General features: G+C 33.8%; 1 pseudogene; it reads left to right on the top strand.

Annotated features, from left to right (window-relative positions):
- The first annotated feature begins 8,622 nt into the window (after window positions 1–8,622).
- Window positions 8,623–9,524, top strand: LOC114210125 (nucleophosmin pseudogene; annotated as a pseudogene).
- The last annotated feature ends 13,069 nt before the right edge of the window (window positions 9,525–22,593 follow it).

Below are 22,593 nucleotides of genomic sequence, written 5' to 3'. Positions count from 1 at the left end.
TTATGGATAATGCATAGGACATGATTTTGTTAAGACATGATTTTAAAATGTAGGAATTTGTTTCGTGTGAATATACATTTTTTGCTATGCAACAACAATCAGTTAAGAATTACATGCATCCTGGGTGCCTGGGTGGCTCAGTTGGTTAAGCAACTTCCTTCGGCGCAGGTCATGATCCTGGAGTCCCGGGATCAAGTCCCGCATCAGGCTCCCTGCTCAGCAAGGAGTCTGCTTCTCCCTCTGACCCTCTTCCCTCTCATGCTCTCTATCTCTCATTCTCTCTCTCTCAAATAAATAAATAAAATCTTTAAAAAAAATAAAAAAATAAAAAAAAGAATTACACACATATTTTTCAGACAGTTACTGGATTACACTGAGCACCAAAAAGCAACATGAATAAATTAAATTGAAGGATTTCTTCTTGTAAAAATACTGGGAAATTAGTAAGCTCCTAGAATTATTGTGTAGTATACGCCATCAATTTTTTTCTACATCTGGTTACTTTTAAAAACTTAAATTTTCTAGTATTTGCTTCAACTGTTCTTTTGTAAATAGTAAGCAATATTTGTTTTATATTTAAAACACTGAGTTCAATTTATATATTCACATAAATGTATGCATACTGTATTGCCAGACACACCACACAATAACTTCATGAATACTTAATGTTTTTATTCAGAATGTACATAGAGTTCCCCCACTGTTGCATAAACAGTTCATAAAACCAGCATGATCTGACTGTGCAAGTGCTTTTTAAAATTAACTTGGTAGTAAATTTTAATTATTTATCCAAGCTGTATTATGAGCTTATATTTTGCCAGTAGTGTTTGATGGCAACATCGTGACTGGGCTTAAATTCTTATACAATATAAGTTATATAAAATAAAATATAGAATATATTTAGATTATTATGTCATCATGCTATTATTCTTAGTCTTTATTGCAAATAATTAATAAATGCATATTGCTAGAATAATATGCATGGTAAATTTTTTCTAATAGCATATGTATACTGACATCATACTATAAAAAGAAAAAAAAGGAGAAAAAAACATTTAGCACTCATAAAAATGCATCCTACATAACGATCATGATTGGGCATGATTACTAGAGCTATGCTTTCACTGTTTTCTCTTCAGCTTGTTTATCATTAAGCAGGCAATTGGGTTATTTTGTGTGATAGATCTATTTCCTGACACAATGTCTACATCTTGTCAACAGCTCATTGAGTGAAGAGAAACTGCATGACATGCCAAAGAAGCTTATATATACGACTTATATACACATATAGCTTATAAAACTAAGTGATAAGGGTAAAACATGTAATTCTTCAGCAATAGTAAATGCTACCTAAATAATGACAAATTGCAATAATATGTGTAATGAGCAAAGCTGTTACAGTTGATGACAAAGTGATGGTAGTGTTAGAGAAATGTTTCAAGAGAAGAAAATAATTTAAGTGGAATCAAGTATCATAAAATGAGATATACTAGAATTCACAAAATAATACAACTTGAGTTAGTGATAACAATTTCTGGTAATATCTACTTGATAATGGAGTTTATTACATAAGTTCTAATAGAAAGTCCTGCTGAATGCAGTTAAAAGCCATTTAAGCTGAACGGTGATGATTATATGTCATCATGCCTTCTGTTGGATTTGATGGAAGAATAAAACCCAGGAAACATTGCATTTTCAATGAGAAAACTGACAGGGAGAGAATCCTTAGATATCTGCATTAAATTTCTGCCACTTATGCCCCTTCTCCATTTGAAGCCAAACTCTGAAAGCTAAAAATTTGTGTTTACAATTATAGAAATGCGGTAATGTAAGATTTATGTTATTTCACACATTAGACAATAAATAATCACACTCGCAAATGTTTGAAGACAATTTATAACCTTTATCAGCAGCTGATAATTAAAACTAAATAACTAGATCATTTTTGTTTATTTTATTACTTGATTAAATTAAATTTAATTTGGTTTTTGGGCTACATATAAAAATCTTAGTTTGAACCTCAAATTGAAAGAGAACATAAAGCAAAGCCAGTGATTCTTAAACTTTGCTCTACAGTGGGATCACCAGGAGGTGGAGGGAGAGAGAGGTCTCTAAAATATTGAGGGGCTCTTGGTTGGCTCAGTCAGTTAAGCATCTGCCTTCGGCTCAGGTCTGGAATCTCAGGGTCCTGGAATGGAGCCCTGTGTCAGGCTCCCTGCTGAACAGAGAGTCTGCTTCTCCCTCTGCCCTGCCTCCACCTGTGTGCTCTCTTTCTCTCAGATGAATAAATAAAATCTTTAAAAAAATATTGATATTTATTCTTGGCTTTTACCTGCAGACATACAGATTTAATTGATATGGGCTTGTCATCCATAGTGTTAGAAGTTCACTACATGAGTTCGGTATTCAGTACAGTTTGGGAAGCTAAAGCCCTATTCCTTTTCAAAGACTGGTTTTGGAGTACCTGAAAGAAATTGAAAATTGAGAACAACACCGAAACATTTTGATACTACTATCAAACTGTACCTTGATGAACACTATGCCTTCTGAAACCCCGCAACTATATTACCAATGATGGGAGAGGCTTAAAATAATGATTCAAGCTCTGTTATGACCGTGATCTAACAAAACCTCATATTTGGCCTTGACTATCTAGATCAAACCCAAATTAAGCTGCTACATGTGGTGAGTACGTTCTAGCCAAAACTCAATGGTTGTTGATTCTAGTTCAAAGTAATGACCAGGAGTAAGCATGGTGGAAAGATAGAAACTAATAATCCTTAAAAAAAGAAACTAATGCTATGTGTTCTCCTTCTTACATTGTTCTCACAGCAACATCATGTATTAGAACTGAATTCCCCACTACTTGATAGATAAAAAATGGATATTTTGGAGAGTTAACTATCTTGTTCAAAGTGTGGGCTTAGGCAAGAATCATAAAAAAATTCTAATTCAAAAGCCTTTGACCTTTTTAACTTGCTGCATTTTCATTTTAGTTCCTTCTAGAAAATAATAAATCATAAAAATGATTGAGATGCAGAATTAAAAGAACAATTTGGATCATAGTGCCATAAACCGTAGGATAGATGGGTCTCTTGTAGCAAAGATATGGAGGGGAAAAACATATATGTGAGTGAACTTGATTTTTTTTTTAAGATTTTATTTATTTATTTGAGAGAGAGAGAGAGCATGAGAGGGGGTTGGGTCAGAGGGAGAAGCAGACTCCCTGCTGAGCAGGGAGCCTGATGCGGGACTCGATCTCGGGACTCCAGGATCATGACCTGAGCCGAAGGCAGCCGCTTAACCAACTGAGCCACTCAGGCACCTGTGAGTGGACTTGACTGACACAAAGTCTCAACACTGCCCTTAATAAAACAACATCCAAATTATATTTTAATGCAATTGCTTGAATCCAATGTAACTGAAATTTGTGGGGTAAATAAATCAACATATATACTATGGAGATATATATATATATATATATACACTATTTTATCATACTTCAAAACAGAACAGATTATGAAGTTATGATTTATGATGGGGAGTCTATTTTCCTTTACTAAATCCCTTGTAATTTCCTATATGATACAATTCAAGTTTCATCTTATAAGTTCAATGAAAGCCCTTAACACTCTGACTCTAAATTACCTTACAAAATATGTTTGGACTGTGTGGCATGTCTCCTAAAAAAACTATGAACCTGCATATCTCTGCTCATAATAATTCCTCTGTTCATAATATTCTCTATTGCTCCCTCCCCATGACAGCTTAGAAATATAATGTTCTTTTTTTTCTAAATGTAAATGTTACTTCAGCAAATTCTTCCAGGTCAAGACAGAAGTAAGCACTACCCTCCTCAATCTTCATCCATCCCCTTGATGTTTTTCCTCAAGTAAATGGAAGCATTAGCAATTTTTCAAGCACAGAACCTTGATATAAGAAAGACTGCCTTGAAATCCTAGCTGGACAATTTATTAGGTACTTGATTTTGGCCACACTGCTTCAACTAAACACATTGTACTTTCCCCATAATAAATTAAGAATTAGTATTTTATAAAGATGTTGGAAAAAATAAATAAGATGAGGCATATAAAGTACACATTTCATTATGCATATAGGCATCAGTCTAATATATATTTTTTAGTCTTATAGTAAAGTCAATTGTTGAGATATACCTTTACTATATATTCTATTAGAGATAAAATTATAAATAAAATATATGAATGTACTTAAAACATTTTTGAATCTATATTTTCAATTTGTTTAATCTGATGGAAGAAAAAAATTCCATAGTATTAGCATTTCTTTCAATCATCAAGATATGATCTGTTTTCCAATATTGAGAGATTTTCTAACAAGTTCTATTCATATTCTATTACCTTTCATTTATGTACACACACACACACACACACACACACAAATCCTGCTGTCCTTTCCAAGTTTGGCAACATTGCTAAACTAAAGCAACTCCTGTGCTTATGGACCAAATTCAAATTCCCTATTTTACTGACTGCTTAATTCCTGCAAAATTAAGCCACCTGCTTACTTAGTGCAACATTACATTAACTCATTTTGATTATACTGCAGACTGCAAGTGCCAATGTAAATAGTGACTAGGCACATCTCCAAAATATTTTCTAGCAGCATATTCTGTGCTCTATGGACACTTTTAACTGACCTATGTGTTGATAGTCATTCAACAGGCTGTAAAAATGTTAGCATAAAATAAATACTCAAAAAAAAGAGGGAAAGGAAAAAACAAAAGTTATCCAGAAATAATAAGGAAATTTATATGGAAGGTGGAAATTCAGTATGTGGAATCACACCATCATACTCCCCAAGGACAAAAATAAAAATGCATCATAAAATGATCTCCACTTATAATTAGGTGCCTCGTCTTTGATCAACTTGATTATAACAATACATAATCAGAGGGTTACACACACATACAAACCCAAATTCAAATATTTAATAAATAATCCTGGATTTTCATGACCTAAATTCATCAACATATTGCCAAATATCTCATTTCTTCTAGCTGTTAGAAAATATGTATCCCATATATAGAATGTACTATTGATTGACTTACATTTCAAGAAATTTTAGGACTATCTAGACTATATTCCTCCAAATTTCCCCTCACTCTCTAAATTACCTTTAACAGTTTAAAGATATAATCTTATATATACATATATTAATGTATACCTCATATATATATACCTGCATACATATATAGATCTTTCTGTATACACACATACATATATGTATATGCCATATATGGATACATACATGTATACATGCACACACATATATGTATGTGTGTATATATGTGTGTATGTGTGAGATATATATATATATATATATATATATATATATGTATATATATAATTCTCTGTGAAAATGGCAGAGTAGGAAGCACCAGGAATGTCTCCCTACTGAGATAACATTGCAGTGGTGGAATCTGCCTGATGTAACTATATTAGAACCTGAGTCTACTGAAGGCTTAGAATTTCCAGGAGAAGGCTTGTATGGTAAACAGAAGTTAATTTCAATTTCAGCTCTTAGCACAGTAGCACCTACCCATCCTGAACCCCTCTAGCCATAGTAGCAGCTCAGCAAGTGTTCCAGAAGCAGCTTGGCCACAGAGCTTGTGGGAGCCAGGGTGCACAAAAAGAACCCTGTCCTCTAAATACCAAGTATCTCTGCCCTGATTGCTGATAACTGCTTCTGATCTCAGAGAAGTAGAGAAATGTCATCAAAACTAAAAAAGAAAGAACGAAAGAAAGAAAGAAAGAAAGAAAGAAAGAAAGAAAGAAAGAAAGAAAGAAAGAAAGAAAGAAAGAAAAAGAAAGAAAGAAAGAAAGAAAGAAGGAAGGAAGGAAGGAAGGAAGGAAGGAAGGAAGGAAGGAAGGAAGGAAGAAAGAAAGAAAGAAAGAAAGAAAGAAAGAAAGAAAGAAAGAAAGAAAGAAAGAAAGAAAGAAAGAAAAGAAAGAAAGAAAGAAAGAAAGAGAAAGAAGACATAAAGAAACAGTTGCTAAATACTGACTGAATGTATACCTTATTATTAAATATACTAAAGCATATAGTGTAGAAAACATTTATGCAAAATCAAAGGACAATATCAAGCAAACAAAAAATGTACTATTGAGAGCAGGCATTCTTTTTTTTATTATTTATTTGAGAGAGAGAGTGAATGAGAGAGAGAGAGAACATGAGCAGGGATGGGGGGTGGGGGAGAGGGAGAAGCAGACTCCCTGCTGAGCAGGGAGCACGACATGGAGCTCAATCCCAGGACCTTGGGATCATGACTGGAGCCGAAGGCAGATGCTTAACTGACTGAGCCACCTGGGTGCCCCAGTGAGCAGACATTCTATCCAACAATTAAAGCTATGTGGTTCAGCTTCCTCTCATTATCTGTAGAATTGATTCCATACTTTATTCTGACACTTCTTATATATTTCAAATCACACTTATCCCTGTTTTGTTACATATTTTCCTTCCCCATATAAACTTCCTTGTTGATTCACTTCCTCTCTTCTAAAATGTTTTACTGTCTAGCTTAAATATAAATACTTTCTTTAGTCCTCCTGTTATAAAGAGGCCCCGTAATAAACTCATATTCATTTCCATTTTTTATTTTTTATTTGAGAGAGAGAGAGAGAGCTTGGGGGGGAGGGGCAGAGGAAGAGGGAGAAACAGACTCCCTACTGAGCAGAGAGCCCTACACAGGGCTCCATCTCAGGACCCTGAGATCATGACCTGAGCCGAAGGCAGATGCTTAACCAACTGAGCCACCCAGGCACCTCCTGTTTCCATTTTTTAATTGTGGTAAAATAACATAATAGCTACCATTTTAATCATTTATAAGTATACAATTTAGTAGCATTATGCACATGAACAATGTTGTGTGACCATTACCACTTTTTCAATAATTTTTTATCATCCCAAATAGAAATTCTGTATCCTTAAGCAGTAACTTATTTCCCTTTCCATTTAGCCCAGAGTAACTTCTATTCTACTCTTTGTGTCTATGAATTTGACCACTCTAAGAATGCCCTACAAGGAAAATCATACAATGTTTGTCTTTTTGTGGCAGACTTACTTCACGTATTTTAAGGCTTCATGGTTTATCCACATTGTAGCATGAATTAGAATTTCCTTCCTTTTTAAGACTGAATAATATTTCATTGAGAGTACATACCACATTTTGTTTATTCATTTATCATTCAATGGACGCTTGGGTTGCTTCCTTTCCACTTTCTGAATTTTGTGAATAATGTTGTTATGAATACAGTTATAAAAGTACCTGTGTGTATATATACCACATCTTCTTTATCCATTCATCTGTTGATGGACATCTTGGCTCTTTCCATAGTTTGGCTATTGTGGACATTGTTACTATAAACATTGGGGTGCATGTACCCCTTCGGATAACTACATTTGTATCTTTGGGGTAAATACCCAGTAGTGCAATTGCTGGGTCGTAGAAGACATGGTGTATATATACAATGGAATATTATGCAGCCATCCAAAAAAACGAAATCTTGTCATTTTCAATGACATGGATGGAACTAGAAGATATTATGCTAAGCGACATAAGTCAATCAGAGAAAGACATGTATCATATGATCTCACTGATATGAGGAATTCTTAATCTCAGGAAACAAACTGAGGGTTGCTGGAGCGGTGGGGGGTGGGAGGGATGGGGTGGCTGGATGATAGACATTGGGGAGGGTATGTGCTATGGTGAGCACTGTGAATTGTGTAAGACTGTTGAACCACAGACCTGTACCTCTGAAACAAATAATACATTATATGTTTAAAAAAAAAAAAAAGAAGAAGATAGTAGGAAGGGAAAAATGAAGTGGGGGAAATTGGAGGGGGAGATGAACCATGAGAGACTATGGACTCTGAGAAACAAACTGAGGGTTCTAGAGGGGAGGGGGTGGGGGAATGGGTTAGCCTGGTGATGGGTATTAAAGAGGGCACGTTCTGCGTGGAGCACTGGGTGTTATATGCAAACAATGAATCATGGAACACTACATCAAAAACTAATGATGTAATGTATAGTGATTAACATAATAAAATAAAATAAAATAAAATAAAAAGTATCTGTGTGAGTCCCTGTTTTCAATTTTGGCATATATGCCCCAAAGTGGAATTGATGGATCAAAGGACCAATGATATTTTGACTTTTTTGAGGATCATCATACTGTTTTCCACAATTTGCATCATTTTACAGCCCCACTAGTAACAATGCATGAGTTTCCAATTTTCGACATCTTTACCACACTTGTTACATCCTAGTGAGTATAAAGTGGTATCTCATTGTGGCTCATTGTGGCTTGATTTATATTTCCCTAATGATTAGTGATGTTGAGCATTTTCTTTCATGTGTGTATTGACCATTTACATACATTATTTTCATAAATGTCTACTCAGTCTTTGCCAATTTTTAAAAAAGAATAGATAATGTTTATCATCTTACCCTTTTCAAATATATAGTTCAGTAGTATTAAGTATATTCACATTTGTCCCTGGTGTGATTCCATCCTGCACGGCTATTCTGTGGAACAGTAGTCATTTATCTCTGTCCACCTTCTCTCCCACCTAAGTGTGGAAGATTTGATGGACATGGACATGAGCCCCCAGAGGCCCCAGAACTATCTTTTTGGTTGTGAACTAAAGGCTGACAAAGATTATCACTTTAAGGTGGATAATGATGAATATGAGCACAGTTATCTTTAAGAACAGTCAGTTTAGGATCTGGTGCAAAGGATGAAATGCACATTGTTGAAGCAGAGGCAAGGAATTATGAAGGCGGTCCAATTAAAGTCACACTGGCAACTCTCAAAATGTCTGTAGGGCCAACAGTTTCCCTTGGGGGCTTTGAAATAACCACCTGTGGTCCTACGGTGTTCAGGGCCTGTGCATATTAGTGGACAGCACTTAGCTCTGGAGGAAGATGCAGAGCCAGAAGATGAAGAGGAAGAGACGTGAACCACTTAGTATATCCAGAAAGCATTCTGCCCCTGGAAGTGGTAGCAAGGTTCCACAGAAAAAAGTAAAACTTGCTGCTGCTGAAGATGATGAGGAGGAGGAGGAAGCAGAAGAAAAGGCTCCAGTAAAGAAATCTGCATGAGATAGTCCACCCAAAAAATGCACAAAAATCAAACCAGAATGTAAAAGACTCGAAACCATCAACACCAAGATCAAAAGGTCATGAATATTTCAAAACAAACAAACAAAAAAACAACAACAAAAAAAACAGGAAAAGATTCCCCAAAACACCAAAATGACTTAGTTCTGTAGAAGACATTAAAGGAGAAATGCAAGCAAGTATAGGAAAAGATGGTTCTCTTCCCATAGCGGAAGCCAAGTTCATCAATTATGTGAATAATTGCTTCTGGATGACTGACCGAGAGGCTATTGAAGACCTCTGGCAGTGGAGGAAGTCTTTCAAAGAAAAGAGTTTAAACAGTTTGTTAAAATTTTCAGTCTTATTTCATTTCTGTAACAGTTGATATCTGGATATCCTTTTTATAATGCAGAGCGAGAACTTTCCCTACCATGTTTGATAAATGTCCGTGTTCCATTACCACAAATGTGTTGTCCAAATTGTTTAGTTTTTAAAGGTGAACTCCACCCTTTGCTTGGTTTTTAAGTATGTATAGGACTGTCACGATAGGATATAGTAGTAGTGGTGGTCAGACAAATGGAAATGGTGGGGAGACAAAAACATACATGTGAAATAAACTCAGTATTTTAATAAAGTAAAAAAAAGTATATTTACATTATTGGGCAACAGATTTCCAGAACCTTTTCATTTGCAACACTGAAACTCTATAACCACTAAATACTAACTACCCTTTTCCATCTCCCCATCCCTTGGCAACCAATTTTCTACTTTTTTTTTTTTAAGATTTTATTTATTTATCTGTCAGAGAGAGAGAGAGAGCATAAGCAGGGGCAGTGGCAGGCAGAGAGAGAAGCAGACTTCCTGCTGAGCAGGGAGCCCAATGCCAGACTTGCTCCCAGGACCCCAGGATCACGACCTGAGCCCAAGGTAGACGCTTAATCGACTGAGCTACCCAGGCGTCCCCTACTTTATGTTTCTACGATTGTTTTTTCTATTTGGACACTTCCTATGAGAGAAATTATATGGTTATCTGTCCTTTTGTGATTAACTTATTTTGCTTAACTGAATAATATCCTAAGGATCATCAGTGTTGTAGTATGTTCCAGGATTTCCTTATTTTTTAAGGCTGCATAATATTCCATTGTATGTATACACCCCTTTTTCTTTTTCTTTTTTTTTTAAAGATTTTATTTATTTGTTGGAGAGAGAGAGAGAGAGAGAGAGAGAGAGAGAGGAGCAGAGCTAGAAGGACAAGCAGACTCTGTGCCCAGCATGGAGCCTGACACAGGGCTTAATCTCATGACTCTGAGATCTTTACCTAGCCAAAATCAAGAGTCAGATGCTTAACTGACTGAGCCATTCAGGCACCTCTCACATTTTCTTTATCCGTTCACCTGTTAATGAACATTTGGGTTGCTTCTACCTATTGGATATTGTGGATAATACTACAATGAACATAAGTACACAGATACCCCTCAAGATCTTGCTTTGAATCTTTTGGGTATATATCCAGAAGTGGGATTGCTGGATCTTATAGTTATTCTATTGTTTTTTAAAAATTGTTGAGGAAACTTCATACTGTTTTCCATAATGGCTTTAACATTTAACTTTCCCACCAACAGTGCATAAGGGTTCCAATGTCTCTGTATCCTCACCAACACTTATTAATTTTTGTTCTTTTGATAAGAGCATCCTGATGGGTGTGAGGTAATTAGCAGTAATGTTGGTGATATTAGTAATATTAAACCTCTTTTCATGTGCTTAAAGATCACTTGTGTATCTTTTTTGGAGAAATATGTATTCAAGTCATATACCTATTTTTTAAGTGAGTTAATTGTTGTTGTTGAGTTGTAGAATTTCCTTATATATTCTGGATATTAATCCTTATCAGATATAAGATTGGCAGTTATTTTCTCCCACTATGTAGGTTGTCTTTTCATTCTGTTGTTTCCTTTAATCCTTCTTTTTAAAGTTTGCTGTAGGCCCACTTTTTAAAAATTTTGTTGCCTGCGCTTTTGGTGTCATATCCAAGAAATCACTGGCAAATCAAATATCCTGAAATTGTTCCTTAGATTTTCTTATAGAGTTTTATAGTTTTAGGTCTTACATCTTTGATCCATTTTGAGTTAAATTTTATGCATGGTATTAGCTAAGGGTACTAATTCATCCTTTTGCACAGGGATATCCATTTTTCCCAGCACCGTTTGTTGAGGAGATGATTCTTTCCCCATTGAATGGTCTTGACACCCTTTTCAAAAATCATTTGTTCTTATATGCAAAGGTTCACTTCTGGACTTTCTTTTCTGTTTCAATTCTTCTATATATCTGCCTTTATGCCAATAAAATGTAGTCTTAATTGCTTTTGCTTTGTAATGTGTTTTGATATCAGGTAATTTAAGTCCTCCAGCTTTGTTCTAGTTCAAGTTTATTATGGCTATTCAGAGTCCCTTGACATTCCATATGAATTGTAAGATATTTTACTCTTTTTCCACAAAAAGAAGTTGCCACTGGGATTTTGTTAGGGATTACACAGAATCTTTGGATCACTTCTGTTAGCATGGATATTGTAAGATTTTAAGTGTTCCAATCTACAAACATGGGGTGTCTTTCATTTCAGCTATGTAGAATCAGTGAACTCTCATATTCTTTGCTCTTGGATTTCATACAGGAAGGACATTCTCTTCTCAGTCATATGAATATTGTTTCAGTGCTTCTGAGTATCTTACCTCTCCATATAAACTTGAGAACTAAAAATAAATAAATAAAAATAAACTTGAGAATTAGTCAATATCCACAAAATAACTTTCTGGAATTTTGATTGGGATTTCATAAAGTTGAGAAGAATTGAGATCTTAACAAAATTGAGTCTTCCCATCCATGAAAATCTCTTGATTTATTTATATTCTTTGATCTCCCTCATCATAGTTGTTATTTTCTTCATTTAGATTTTGTACATATTTTGTTGGTTTTATACCTATGTATTTCCTTTATTTTGGTGCTAATATAAATTTTATTATGATTTTAAATTCAAATTTTAATTGTTCAATTGTTCATTGCTCATTATAAAAAAACAGCTAATTTGTTAACATTGTATTATGTAAATTAAGTAGAATTAATCCTTAATTCCACAGTTTTTTTTTTGGTTGATGTTGATTCATTGAGGTTTTCTACCTAATCATGTTATCTGTGAACAAAACAGTTTTCTTTCTCCCCTCCTTATTAGTATAACTTTCATTTTATTTTCATGTCTTATAGCATTAGCTAGGACATCCAGTACACACAGACTGCCTCCAAGAATTCATCAGTTAATATGTAAGTGGTCTATCAAGTTTACTGGATTCAGCAGCTTCTGCTTCAGAAGAGCTGATCTCTCTCTCTTTCTCTTTTTGTATTTTATTGTTTCCTACATTTTCAGAGTGATAGTTTCTCCTGTGACCAAGACAGCCTTAATGTCCCCCTGAGATATCTAAATTTTAGACAGTTTTCTTCCTTATTATGGATTTCTGAACTCCCTTTCCTTGAACAATTTACTTTAGAATATTTATAACTGTCAATTCTTGTTTTGTCCCTTGGTAATTAATATAAATCTTCTTCCAAACTCTTGCCTATTTCACAACCCAGTAATGTCCTTTTTTTTTAAGATTTTATTTATTTATTTGAGACAGAGAGAGAGAGAGAGAGAGAGAGAATGTACAAGCAGGGGAAGTAGGAGAGGGAGAATCAGGCTCTTCACTGAGCAAGGAGCCCAATGCAGGGCTCGATCCCAGGACCCTGGGATCATGACCTGACCTGAAGGCAGACACTTAACCAACTGAGCCACCCAGGAGCCCCAGTAATGTCCTTCTTAAAGATCTAGGAATCATCTCTATGAAATATAAATATCAAAAGGTTGGACCCCTATCTTTCAGTTTTGAAAGGAGGGTACAGAGTATAACTTTGATGGGTGCCAAACAGCAAACTCAGAAGGCCCAATTACACAGAAAAATACTGGCAAACTCAGAATAATTTAATGTGCCCACTATATCCCACTGATGTTAACCTCTTCTAGTACTTTTATTTTATGAATAATATCCTCCAGATTTTTCACTTGCTCACCCCAGTACTTAAAAATTCTGCTTTCTGTTCCAGTGGAGTTGAGTTTAGTCTCTCTCCCCTATTTCAATAATTTTGAAGAAAGTCTTCCTTGCTTGTTTAATTCTGTCCAGTAGAATTTTTGTTTTGACACCTGTGACCTCAATATTCTAATGAATCTAAGAAAAATCATTGGTTTTCAACTGCTCAGCTTTTTTTTTGTTGTTGTTATTGTGAAGGCAGAACTTATGACTTTCAAACTTTTCAAATGTGGAATATAAAGAGGAAATCTAGAAAGACAACTTCCTAAGAAGCAAGGAACTGAGGGAATGGTTTGTGTGTCTTTCTTAAGGGGTAGTCAGAATATACTCATGTAGTAATGGTGACCAGAAAAGATTCTAGGAAATGTATTTGGGTCCTGGGAATTCTTTGGATCATCCTCTGTTAAATCCTAATACACCAATATAGCAAATGGAGACTGGTATTATTATAAATTTGACCTAATTTGTGTCTTTAGGTTAATGAAACCCATAGACTGTTAATACTTTTAGTTCATATTTTCTTGTATTTTCTCGCATTTTATCAAACATGGTGCATGGGGTAACTCTTGTTGCCTTTGCTATCTACTTACATGCCTTAAATAGTTAATTGGATTGACTCAATAAGTTCACTGATGTTTATAATTTCTATTAAAACATAAAGATATCCTGGGGCGCCTGGGTGGCTCAGTCAGTTGAGCGGCTGCCTTCAGCTAGGGTCATGATCCGGGGTCCTGGGATCGAGCCCCACATTGGGCTCCCCGCTCAGTGGGAAGTCTGCTTCTCTCTCTCCCACTCCCCCTGCTGTGTTCCCTCTCTCGCTGTATCTCTCTCTGTCAAAAAAACAAAAACAAAAACAAAAACCATAAAGATATCCTAAAATATGAATTTCTGGAAATGAATATTATTTATAAGCAAAACTTTAATATTTAGATTAATACTGATAATTCAAATTACATTTACTTAATCATATTGGCCTCAAATTCTATTTTATAATATAATTTTTGTTGTGTCACTAATTATACCAAAAACTCACATTTTAGTTGAATTTAACAGCTATTTCTATAAGATTTTTAGTTTAACAAATAAGAAAACCAGTATCACATAAGGAATTATATATTTAATATGTTTTAGTATTTATTTATATAAAGAGCTCTAGAATAGTTAAAATGGCAGTTGAAGTACTTTTTTTGATTTATATATAAATTTAAAGAACATTTTGGAAACTTTATTTGGACTACTTTAAAATATATGACTTCTTTTTAGTAGAATGGTAAGTCATATTTCTTTTGAATTTTCAGATATTTTTAACATATTTCAAAAGGATATAACATAATCATCTCCAAAATTTGTATACATTTATTTTATTTTTTTTTCTATTTTATTTTGTTTTGTTTTGTTTTTTGATGTTATGTTAGTCACCATACAGTACATCATTAGTTTTTGATATAGTGCTCCATGATTCATTGTTTGCGTATAACACCCAGTGCTCCCTGCAATACGTGCCCTCCTTAATACCCATCACCGGGCTAACCCATCCCTGCGCCCCCCTCTCCTCTAAAACTCTCAGTTTCTCGGAGTCCATAGTCGCTCATGGTTCATTTCCCCCTGATTCCCCTCCCCCTTCATTTTTCCCTTTCTTCTCCTAATGTATATATTTAATAGTCATCCTTTTAGCAGAATTTTTTAAGTAGTCTCTATTGCAACCATAAGCTAACAAAAATAAAGTATGTACAACTTAGTAAGTAAAGGCAACATATTCACCCTCATTCCAGAATAATTATAATAATAAGATCTTTGTCTTTGATTTATTAATCTGTGCAATTTGAACAATTTCATGTTAACTTCAACAAAATTCTGGCCCTGAAAATTTGCTGAAAAAAATTTAGATAATCATGACAAAATCCTGATTTTTCCATTGGGACTAAACCAGATAATATAACAAAATTCTATCAATATCAGCTTTTCTGTACACCCCTTGATGTCTTTGACCTATAAGTAAATACGTATTTAAATAAATTTTTGTATCAACTATATTTTGGGGTTAGGTAAGTGGCAAAGCAATCTCAAAACACTTAATATGACTAAATTTACAGAGAAACTTCCTGAAATTCTATCCTCCATATCACTTCTTAAGGGAGCTAATTTTTGCATCTATGTGATAACCTTACATCTGTCTCCCTTTCATAAGAAGTGTGCCTTGGGCGCCTGCGTGGTTCAGTTGGTTAAGTGACTGCCTTCGGCTCAGGTCATGATCCTGGAGTCCTGGGATCAAGTCCTGCATCGGACTCCCCGCTCAGCGGGGAGTCTGCTTCTCCCTCTGATCCTCCCCCGTCTCATGCTCTCTCTGTCTCATTCTTTCTTTCTCAAATAAATAAAACCTTAAAAAAAAAAGTGTGCCTTTAACTAGGGAGCCTATTACTCATATTGAAGGCTAATAATCATTTCCTTATTTCTGAATGACAGTAACTCTGTTTCTTTATAAGACTTAAATAAATGACTAGAATAAATTGTGAGCTACTTCTTTTAACAGATTCTGTGGCATGAATATTGCATTCATCTACAGGACAGCAAGTTTCAAAATCTTCTCTATTTCACCTCTTCCAACAAATAAATCTGTATTCTATGATAAATGTTTATCTTTGACCTATATATTAATATCCATTATTGAACAACATGGGACAACTTTTAAAGAAATTAAATTGACAATTGCTAATAACATCAAAAAGGTAATTGTTATTTGATGTAATTACCTTGGCAATATTGCTATCTGAAGCTCACTGGAGTTTTTATTCATTGCACTTTTATTTTGATTTTTAATGTATTACTTTGAACCCTAAGAAGTAGCAGCTGAGACACTCATTACTTTTGATTACAAATAACTTCAGAATTGATAGGAAAGCTGATTTAGACAGCACATTCAATACAAAGGCCTCTCTTAAGATGTCTTGGTGACAGACTTTAGTGACAAGGATTCGTGTGTCTTCCTGCTTATCATAAAACAGAATTCTCTCATTGCAATTTTAACTTCCAGAGAAATAAAGACACAATTGAAGATTATACACTGATCTCTGGCATAATCATATTCAGTGTAAAACTATTTCATATAATGGCATGTGTCTCAGAATAAATTTAATACTAAAATTAAACATTCACTTACACTTGGCAATAAATTAAGAAAAAATGAAAACAGATTCTGAAAATATAATGGAAAATGAAAAAATAATGTAGATATTTATTACCCAGAGCTAATGTAAGCAAACCAAAAAATAAAATGAATAATATCCTTGCAAAGGGAGAAAAAAAAGTAGCTTTTAAATTTATGCAACTTCACAGGATCCTAATGTCCCTAAATAATGATGTTAATTGACTCTGGAATAACTATAGCATTATCATTTGTTTATTGTGTTGATATTCTTAATCAAAACTTTTAATATCCCCCTTAACTAAATGAGGTAGATAAAAGTTCTGATTATGTTTTAGTTTTAGTTTCAGTTTGAAGACTGAAAGATGGAGGTGTTAATGTCTATGGTGAACTTTTAACTTCTATGTTTCTAAATTATTTTTTCCTTACTGACTGGAAAATGATTCAGCTATTTTTTTTAATCCAGAATGCTTTTATCAATGTAATAATGTTCATATTTTTGTATATTTTTGGTGTGGAGAGAGATAAAAAGATTTTTTTAAAAAAAATCTCAGGAATAATATCAACAGTTGAATACACAGTATAAACTTTTGGATCAGACCAAAAAAAAAAAAACCACTCTGACTCTGATTAAATTAATATTATAGTAGCATTAGTAGAAATGGTAGTAGTAGTTCAAGTAATATAGGTAGTAATATTAATTATCAGAGTAAAAATACTGAAACATTCATAGCAGCAATGATACAGAATAATAATTTTTGGTTTAGTGAAACTGGAGAAACTAAGTAGGTAATTACTTTAGAAAATAAAATACATTTAAATTTGATACAGTTAAACTTATATTTGAGAAATAATAAAATACATTTAATTTTTAACTAACTACACTTGTATTGGCTAAATTTCTTTGTAATTATATTTTCCTATAAAGTAAGAACAGAAGCTCTGTGATTTCTCACTCTGCAAATGTGTCTCCAATCCTGCTACAACGGTTGGGAGTGTAAACCAGGCAAGGATTCAGTTTCCTTACTTCAACTTCAGCATTTTATTATTTTTTCTTTTGTAAACTACTGAACCATTTGTATATGGCTTAGTTAAAAAACTGACTACTGAAATAGTTTAATATTCTCGCTACTCTAATAGAACTAATAGAACATATAAAATAATTTGGTAATATGCCCTGTATCTTATCACAGGGAATTAAAAAATATATATATATATCTTTTATATATGTGTATATATATGTATATATATACACACGCATATGTGTGTGTATATATATACATATATATATATATACACTCATATGTACTCATGTACATGAGTATTTGAATATACACTAAAAGAATTAAAAGAGCTGTTAATTTTCATTAGTAATTGGTTTTAATTTAATATTCATAAGTTCTTATTTTAAATAAGCATATATAAATATGCATGAATGCATGTGAAAAATGGAAAATTCAGGAAAGCCAGGAACATGAAATTCTACCCTGAGCTGACATGAAGAAGTGGTGCAGTGGCTTCCAACTGCCGTTTTAGCAGGGATGAGAGCCACTAAATTAAAAAATTAAAAAAATACAATTTTAAAATAAGTCAAAAGGAAATTTCTGATTCAGGTGACTAAGAAATATATTTGTTAGTAGCACAAATAGGAAATTTAAGGGAAGAAAATACTTGTTAGTTAGAAAGAATTTATGGATACCTACATTACACCTACATGGGGAACAGATGAAAAATTAAATTTCAGGTGTAAAATTGAAGAGAGGGGAAGCAGGGAGGAAAAAGACTAATGGATGATAGAGAAAATTAATTTTGCTGACAGAATGAACTCAATGATGTGGTGAACAGGGAAAAGAAATATGAGAAAAATCTGAACGTTTTTTAGACCTTCTATAAGTTGCACAATAGGCACAGAAAACTGTCAGGCACATCTATTTGATGCCTCACTCCATCTAGCTCACTGTAATGTGAGTAGGTATACTTCACAGACAAGGCAGAAATTGAGGCTCAGAAAGATTACCATGGCCAATCGACAGCATATACATGATAAATATCACTCAGATGTTTTCTGAATGAAATTCCTGTGCTCATTTCATGTGAACACCTCATGCAGAAATCTGAATGGAAGATATTTAAACAGTTTGGGAAGTTCTTTAGAGTTCAGGTTGGCGATAAAGAGTAACAATGCAGTTTGTTTCATTGTCAGAGTATAGGTAATAGTTGAAGTCATATATATATTCTGAAAGTGTAGATCTAGAGAGAAATCCTAACTAGAAAAGTATCAACATATAAGGCAAAATAAGTGTTGATAATTATTAACATCACCATTACTATCCCTGGTTTCACCATCCTCTGAGGATTAGAAAAAAAATAATACCAAATAAGGATCTTTAAGGTGAGAATATGGGCAGACATTGAATTGGATTTCTCAGCTTTAAGATAGATATTTAGAACTAATACAATTATAAATAAGAACTAATAAAAGGCATCTCCTCACCTGTTGAAACCAGACTGACTTATTATATACATTTGTATTGTGTCGATGATTTACAATGATGAACAGTTTTAAGAGGTGGTGGAGATTTTCCCTAGTCACACCCACAGCAGTCAGAGAGGGTACATGAGTAGCTGAGCATAGCGTTGCAATAGACAGCTTAAATATTTCAATTTTCTTGATGAGATGCAGTCCTGATGCAGTCTCATATCACTCCACAAATATGAAAATATCAAGCATATCTTTAAAATATGACTTTGTATTTCACTTAAGCATTCTGTTTTTAAATTTTATTACCAACAGAGAAGAACCAAATTCTATGTATATGACTTAGGATCAACCAGTGGATGCTTTATAAGCAAGCAGGATTGTTTGTTTCTTTTTTAAAGCTTATGAAAGGTTTTAGAATTGATTTCACCACGGGATATAATTTTATACTACAAGAATACTGTTTAACACTCCATTATTTTATATTGGCCACGAACCAATGTCATGACCCCTTTGTAAGTATTTTATTATGTCCACATTTCTCAAATTGTGTTCCATGTGCTATCAGTAAATGTTTCAGGGGAAGAAAGTCAAAAAAGATAAAACAGCAAAATAAACACCTTCACAAGAATTAGAGAAGCTGAGAATATGTACAGAAGAGAAACTTTTTAAAAAAATATTTATTTATTTTAAAGAGAGAGAGCAGGGGGAGGGACAGAGGAGGAAGGAGAGAATCCTCAAGGAGACTCCCCGCTAAGCATGGAGCCGGACACGGTACTCAATCCAAGGATCCTGAGATCATGACCTGAGCCAAAATCAAGAGTCGGATGCTTAACTGACTGAGCCACCCAGGCACCTGGAGAAGAGAAAATTTTCAAGGACTTTTTAACCTAGAATTTTACATAAGTTTTTGAGCATGGGCTACTTATTTACATATTATTCACATAATTTTTTAACATGTGTTCTTCCAAGACAAAATGATTTTTGTAGAATACTTCATATTTTGAGAGAAATACTCTTTGGATATAAATGTGAAAATGTTAGTTAGGGATAAAATTGATTAATAAGAACATAACCCTGAATCTCAGCCACAAAGATTACTGTGTCTTATCTTCAAAATTTTATCACTTAAGTCAATCCATCACTCAATGTATATTTACACTTATTGCTAAAGTCATATCTTCTTAATTCTTAAACTGTGCTATGAAAATGTTTTTCAATTCTACTATATGGAAATATTTAAATCTGCAATACTTTTATGTATCTAGATTAATTTTTTTAAAACCCAACCAAAATATTCAATAATATATGAATGGATATTTAGCTTCTTGGTTTTGGAAGTTTTTTTTTGCAATAGAAAATAAGGCTATTTATTTATTTATTTGTTTGTTTGTTTTAGTGTTTTGGAAGTATTTTGATCATCTTCTTAAACTAAAAGTTTAAAAAAGTTTCTGTATATTTTATTTTATTTTATTTTTTTTTAAGATTTTATTTATTTATTTGAGAGAGAGAGAATGAGAGATAGAGAGCATGAGAGGGAAAAGGGTCAGAGGGAGAAGCAGACTCCCTGCTGAGCAGGGAGCCCGATGCGGGACTCGATCCCGGGACTCCAGGATCATGACCTGGGCTGAAGGCAGTCGCTTAACCAACTGAGCCACCCAGGCGCCCAGTTTCTGTATATTTTAAACTGTTGCTTCCATTTCGTATTTTAAATTCAGTTCTCCTTTAAATTAAGGGATCCCACAAATACATTTTAGGTACTTAAAAGACAACATAAGGTTATATTTATTGGCCTTTTAGGCATTAATATAACTTCTGGATTTGTGAAAATGCTTTCCATAGTGAAGTATTTTACAAACTTTATTTCTTTTCTGCCCATGTTAAAATATTAACCCTGAATTAAATATATGCTTATGTCAAAACTTTTAAACAGATACTCCCACAATATTGTACAATATCTAGATTATTTAATGAATAGTTAATAATTATTCTTGCGATATTAATAAAAATCATAACAATGTAGACCTTTTAGGAAATTTTAGAACCAAAAGATGTACACACAAAATCATACCATTAGACTTCACTCCTGCTAAAGTTTTAAGTGAAAAAGAGAAAGGCATGGTATTACCAAGAACATTTCCAAAGGTCATTATGTTCAGACAAAATTTGTGAGTTGGAACATAGCCATATAAATTTTCTATCCCCCTTTTTATTTTGGTACTGATCTGAAAAAATTAGTCTCTATTGTGCTGTCCAGAAACAAGTAACTAAGATATCAACTATTACATGATTCAACTCTATTTGTACCAAAATGCATTTGCACCTATACTGAGAAAAATGCATGTGCTTATTTTTAATTATACAATTAACACTTTATCCTTCAACTGTAAATCTGAGTCAAATAGACTATTTTGGGGGCTAAAAGAGTTTTAAAATGTCAATTACATGGCAGTGGGATGGGCTGTAAGTTTATCGGGTATATACACCATCACTAGAGTGGTTATCATCCCAGTATTATTAACAGTGCCTTTTTTCACTGTCAAATATACTGGTAAATTATATGGTGATCTACTCATAAAGGAAATAAAAGTTGAGATGTATTTTGAAGAGTAAGGATATTTACCAAGTAATGGAGGAATGGTAAAATGAAAGAAATATCATGAACAAAAAAGAAAAAAAGATTTAGAATAATGAAAAAATGTTAAACATGTTATGGGAACTAACTCCATTAGATTCAATAGAGCAGATACGATTTAGAAGGTCAACTGGATGACCATATATATCAGGGACTAATGGGAAGATTCTTTTTTTTTTTAAGATTTTATCTATTTATTTGAGAGAGAGAGAGTGAGAGAGAGAGCCCAAGAGGGGGTAGGGTCAGAGGGAGAAGCAGACTCTCCGCTGAGCAGGGAGCCCGACATGGGACTCGATTCCAGGACCCTGGGATCATGACCTGAGCCAAAGGCAATCGCTTAACCAACTGAGCCATGCAGGTGCCCTCCTAATGGGAAGATTCTTATGTGTCTCCTTGAGAATATGGGGGCTTATTTTCAAGGATACATATGGAAAGCTGAAAACAGAAACCCACTAGAATTCATGGGAGCTCATTCCTAAATGAATTCTTTCTTGCCAAGACTCTGCTTTGCCTTTTGATTATATACACCAGTTTTGTCTTTATGTGACCATTGAATCTGAGCTCCTTCCTCTTCAAGGTTTACTCCTTCTATGCCCCATCCCTAAAACACAAGAGAATCAACCAATATTCATAACCACTAACCACACGAGGTAGCTACAAGATGAAATAATAAATGATCTCTCTCATATATTTATACTATAAATTGACTTGGTTAGAAAAAAAAGACTGTACAGATACTCACATAGCATTTTTATTTTCCCTAATTACATGTAGAAAAAATTAGCTAGATTACCTTTCATGGTAGAATTACTTTACTAGTCACTAACAAGGCTATGAATGTCCATTTTTTGTTCATGCAAGACAAATGGTAATACCGTCTCTTCCCTTTACAAGGAAGGGGTTTATCAACCATTATAGAAATGAAAAGGGGCTTTAGATGTGGCAGGTTAATTTGTATGAGAATTGCAAAAACTGTATGACAAGCATAATACAGAAAGGTCAAATGAATTCCTTATTCAATTTTTATTATCATTCTTATTTTCCTGTGCAGGAGAATGATTGGAATTGATTTTTAGAATGATGTAT

Source organism: Eumetopias jubatus, unplaced genomic scaffold, assembly GCF_037043125.1.
Source record: "Eumetopias jubatus isolate StellerSeaLion01/CBP00866 unplaced genomic scaffold, mEumJub1_p1.0 scaffold_3, whole genome shotgun sequence".
Taxonomy (NCBI): domain Eukaryota; kingdom Metazoa; phylum Chordata; class Mammalia; order Carnivora; family Otariidae; genus Eumetopias; species Eumetopias jubatus.
Note: the sequence above shows the minus strand (reverse complement) of the source record. Positions and strands in the feature narration are given on the sequence as shown.